Here is a 5,882-nt window from a genome sequence, read left to right as displayed (position 1 = left end):
AAGGCAAGTTTGGTCTAACTTCTAAAAAATCAATTAATGTAATAATTGTAATAATGTAATCAACATAATAAAAAACACAATTTTCATGTACATCTTAATAGATACAGAAAAGCATTTGGGGGCACCTGGGTGGCTCAGTCAGTTAAGCATCTTACTCTTGATTTTTGCTCAGGTCATGATCTCAAGGTTCATGAGACAGTGCAGAGCCTTCTTGGGATTCTCTCTCTCCCTCTTTCTCTGCCCTTCCCCCACTTGCTCTAAATAAATAAATAAGTAGACAAACTTTTTTTTAAGAAAAGCAAGTGACAAAATTCAACCCTCTCTCATGATAAAAACACTCAACAAACTAGAAACAGAAGAGAATTCCACCAACATGATTAAAAGCATCTACTAAAAACCCACAGATAACAATACACGTAGTAGTGAAAGACTAAATGCTTTCCCCTAAGGTCAGGAACAAGACAAGGATGCCCACTCTTGCCACTTCAATTCAACATTGTACTGGAGGGTCTAGCCAGGGCAAACAGGCAAGGAAAAGAAACAAAAGGCATCCAGATTATAAAGGAAAAAGTAAAACTATTCACAGATGACATGATCTTGCATACAGAAAATTCTAAGAAATTGCATAAAAAACTATCAGAACTAATAAATGAATTCAGTGATGTTTCAGGATGTAATCAATGTACAAAAACCAACTGTATTTATATATACTTGCAATGAACTATCGAAAAATGAAATTAAGAAAACAATTCCATTTACAATGACATCAAAAAGAATAAAATACTTAGGAATAAATTTAACAAAAAAGTGCAAAACTTACATTCTGTAAACCATAAAATATTGTTGAAAGACATTAAAGAAGATCTACAATAGAAAACATCCCATGTTCATGGATTGGAAGACTTAACATTGTTAAGACAGTGATACTCCCCAATCTGCTCTATAGATTCAATGTAACCAATCAGAATCCCCAGCTGAATTCTTTGTAGAAGCTAACAAGCTGACTGTAATATTTACTTAGAATTGTGAGGGAGTTAGAATAGTCAAAACAACCTTGAAAAAGAAGAACAAAGTAGGACTCACACTTCCTGATTTCAAAACTTACTACAAAGTAACAGTAATCTAGACATTGTGGTACTAGCACAAGGATAGACATATAGACCAATGGAATATATTGAGAGTCAAGAAATAAATCCATATGTCCATAGTCAACTAATCTTCTACAAGAATGCCAAGGCCATCCAGTAGGCAAAGAGTAGTCTTTTCAACAAATGGAGCTCAGATGGCCACTTACAGATGAGTTTAGATCCCTTCCTCACACCATATAAAAAAGCAATTCAAAATAGATCAAGAATCTAACATAAGAGCTAGAAACATAAAAGTCTTAGTAGACAACAAAGGGTAAATCTCCATGACTTTAGAATTTGCAAAGAATTCTTAGATATAAACAACAGAAAAAAAAAAAAAAGATAAATCAGACTTCCTCAAAACTAAAAACTTTTGTGCTTCAGATAACACCATCAAGATTGTGAAAAGACAGAGGATGGGAGGGATGGGTGAAATAGGCAAAGGGGGATTAAGAGGTTCAAACTTTCAGTTATAAAATAAGTTATAAAGACAAAAATCACAGCATAGGGAATACTGTCAATAATATTGTATGGTGACAGGTGGTGACTACATTTGTTGTGGTGAGCACTGAGTAATGTATAAAACTGTCAAATCACTATGTTGTACACTTGAAACTAACATAACACTGTATGTCATCCATACTTCAGTAATATAAAAGAATGTGAAAAGACAACCCACAGAATGAAAGGAAATATTTGCAAATCATTTATCTGATTTGTATCAGGAACTTATATCCAGAAATGTAAATAAATCTTACAACTCAATAAAAAAAAAAACAATTTAAGAAAAGGGCAAAAGATGTGAATAAATAATTCTCCAAGGACGATATACAAATGGCCTTAAGCATATGAAAAGATGTTCAACATCACTAGTCATCAGGGAAATGCAAATAAAAACCACAATGAAATACAACTTCAGTCACTAAAATGGCTAGAATCAAAAAGTGGGATAATAAGAAGTGTTGGAAAAATCTGTGGTAAAACCCTCATACACTGCTGTTGGGAATGTAAATGGTGTAGCCGCTTTGGAAAACAGCCTGGCTGTTCCTCAAATGATTAAACATAAGTTACCACATGATCCAGCCAATCCACTCATGGGTATATACCAAAGAGAAATGAAAACGTAGTCTACACATAACTGTACATGAATTTTGTAGCAGCATTACTCATAACACCCAAAAGACAGAAACAACCCAAATGTCATCAATGGACAAATAGGTCAACAAAATGTAGTATACCCATACACTGGAATACTATTCAACTGTAAAAAGAAATTAAATACTCATACATGTTGCAACATGTATGAACTTTCAAAACATTATGCTAAGTGAAAAAAGTCAGTCACAAAGACCACATATTATATGATTCCTTTTGCATGAAATGTTCAGGACAGGGAAATCTACAAATATATAAAGCAGATTAGTGGTTGCTTAGGCCTGGAGTGGGAGATTAGGCAATAGCAGGCTGATAGCTAAAGGGCATGAGGTTTCTTTCCGAGATAATGAGAATGTTCTAAAATTGACTGTGGTAATGTTTGTGCATATCAGTGAACGTAACAAAAAACATGTAATTGTACACTTTAAATGAATTATATCTCAATATATGAATTATGTCTCAATAAAGCTGTTTAAAAAAATATACTAAGGCACTCACTCTCGGGCACCAATCCTGCACTTCCACAAACCTGAAAAAGGAGCACCTCCTTAGATTTTGCCCCCCAGGTTCTTTGCCTTGCTTAACCCAAATCTCAGGCGTGCTCTGCATCCTTCCCCCTCACACAAAGATAATCACTTTTTGTTATTATCGTATTCCCTTGGAGTTTTTTGCAACAGGGCTAAAAGTTGAAAATTGCTTCTTGACTTTTTTTTAAATACAGATTTCAGTAGAGTTTCTATCAACTATCTTTGCGAGCAGCAATACTTCACTTTTCAGAGAAATCACACAGCAGAATGATAGATTTCCTCAAGATTTAAAGTCTTAAGATAGGAGGGTGAGGCGAGAGAGTCCCTGAGGTCTAAGGAATTGGCAAGATTTTAGAGGTGATGGCTATATGGTATACCTAGATAGAGGCTTTGGGGTTCATAGTCTTAACCAAGTTTCCTGGCCACAGCTTATGAATGCTTTGCAAGGAGAAAGCTGTCAGACTTCCAGAGACCATTAAGACCCTGGGCAATATAGACTGATGTCATGGAGCTTCGGGGAAAGAAGCTGGTGTTTCTTTGGGCCCTGGTTCTGAAGACACCGTCCGGGGGACCATGGCCCCTTTCTACCCACCCCTCCTTCTGCTTTTTTTCCTTCCCTACTCTGGCAGGATGAGGCATGCAGGCCTGGGTGAAGGAGTACCTCCAGGCAAGTATGGGAACTATGGCTATGCTAACAGTGGGTATAGTGCCTGTGAAGAAAATGAGAGACTCACTGAAAGTCTGAGAAGCAAAGTAACTGCTATAAAATCTCTTTCCATCGAAATAGGCCATGAGGTTAAGCATCAAAATAAATTATTAGCTGAAATGGATTCACAGTTTGATTCTATAACTGGATTTCTAGGTAAAACTATGGGAAAACTGAAGATTTTATCTAGAGGGAGCCAAACAAGCTGCTGTGCTATATGATGTTGTTTTCATTGTTTGTCTTGTCATTTATTGGATTATTAAACTGAGGTGATGCAAGTAAGTGCGAGTTTGGAATTTGTTCCAACTTAACTGTTTGGAGTACCATTTTGGTAAAAAATCAGCATCAAAACATTCCTAATTTTCAAATATTATGACTTTTTCCATTGACAATTACTGAATTGTGCTTGTTCTATAAATCACATTAGGTAATACAGTACTCTTTGAATACTGTTTCTTAATGATTCATTTTTTGCCCCTATTTTCAGGGGTATTGAGATGGCCTGAAGTCAGTCTGGCCCTAACAATTTTTTTTCCTATTGTTTGCCATCAGATTAAATACCGTATAATACTCTGTTGTTAGCATAAATGTACGTTTATGTTCACGTGAAGAAACCCAGAGGGAGAATAACAGAATGCCTGGAGAGTCTGATGCTGAGCTCTTGAGGTAGTGAACAAGTTTGTGATGGAATGCTGTATGTCTTTTCCCAAGTTGTCATCAACCCCAATAATGTACTCCCCTTTCTCCCTTCATTTGATTAAAACTATAGGCTGGTTTCCTTTTACCTAACTTTTCCTCAAAATTTTTGATGATATACCTTCCCCTTCTCCTCTGCCCAAGGACCTCATCTTTTACTAAAGCTTGTTATTTTGGCATATTTCTTGTAGGACCCAAAACAAATGTATACTAGTCTAGTTGTTGTTTCATGTTAACTTTATACATACCATTGACTTGGCTTATAAAAATTTTATGATTTTAGCTGCTTTGGTAGGCCATTTGGTTATAATTTGTGATACAATAATGTGAAGCTAAAGTAATTGCTGAGCTCCAAATGGAAATAAAATCAACTGCCTCTGCTTTATTATGTGTTCAAAATAGATATTGAAAGTACTCAGGCATTGAACTTGGGGTTAAGAGTATTGTTGCGTTAATCCAGTATGTTTGTTTGTGGAAAGGAAAACAAAGATGGGTAGAAAGAAGTATTAAAATGTTCTTAAATACTCTGTATTGCTACTGTTTGGGATTTGTCCATTGATGGGCTCTAAAAATAAAATTTTTAATGAAATTAAAAAAAAAAAAGACCCTGGACAATACAGATGTTAGCAAAAACTTTGATGAACTAGAGCTATTGACTCTCTGTTTCCCCAGTACCATACAATAAAGCCTGAGTGAGAGGAGGGGTCCCTGATACTGATGAAAACTTAATTTCTTGCTACCCTGACAGAATGAGAGGTTTGAATCTCTTAATTAGAATTTTAAAAACAATAAATAAATGGCTATTTCTTATACACTTGAGGTTTCTCTTTTTTTTTTTAATTTTTTTAATGTTTATTTATTTATTTATTTATTTATTTATTTATTTTTTCAACATTTATTTATTTTTGGGACAGAGAGAGACAGAGCATGAACGGGGGAGGGGCAGAGAGAGAGAGGGAGACACAGAATCGGAAACAGGCTCCAGGCTCTGAGCCATCAGCCCAGAGCCTGACGCGGGGCTCGAATTCACGGACCGCGAGATCGTGACCTGACTGAAGTCGGACGCTTAACCGACTGCGCCACCCAGGCGCCCCAATGTTTATTATTTTTGAGAGAGAGACAGAGTGCAAGCGGGGGAGAGGCACAGAGAGAGGAAAACAAAGAATCTGAAGCAGGCTCCAGGCTCTGAGCTGTCAGCACAGAGCCCGACGCAGGACTTGAACACATGAACCACAACATCATGACCTGAGTTGAAGTTGGGTGCTTAACCAACTAAGCCACCCAGATGCCCTGAGGTTTTTCTTCTAAATTTTTTAATTTAGAAATAATTTCAAATGAAGCTGAAAAAATTAAAATAATACAAAGATTATCCATCTATCCTTTACCCAAATTCACCCGTTGTTAAAATGTCCCCCCATTGATCTATTATTTGGTATTTATCTAACCATATGTTTACATGTATATTTATATAATACATATGTGTGTGTATATATAACATATATTTGTGTGTGTATATACACACACACACAGTATTTTTTTCTGAACCACTTGAGGGTAAGTTATATACATCATGACCTTAAAATATTAGGTCATATATATATTAGGACCAAGAGAGATATTCTCTTTCATGACCACAGTTGGTGTTGCCAGATTTAGCAAATAAAAATACAG

The 5,882-nt window shown here is 35.9% G+C and overlaps 1 pseudogene; it reads left to right on the top strand.

Annotated features, from left to right (window-relative positions):
- The first annotated feature begins 3,357 nt into the window (after positions 1-3,357).
- On the top strand, positions 3,358-4,808 carry LOC112865747 (BET1 homolog pseudogene; annotated as a pseudogene).
- Positions 4,809-5,882: the final 1,074 nt, after the last annotated feature.

This window comes from Puma concolor, chromosome D1 (assembly GCF_028749965.1).
Source record: "Puma concolor isolate L17-30 chromosome D1, mPumCon1.1.hap2, whole genome shotgun sequence".
NCBI lineage: Eukaryota > Metazoa > Chordata > Mammalia > Carnivora > Felidae > Puma > Puma concolor.
The sequence above is the reverse complement of the archived record's forward strand: the minus strand, read 5'-3'. Positions and strand labels throughout refer to the sequence as shown.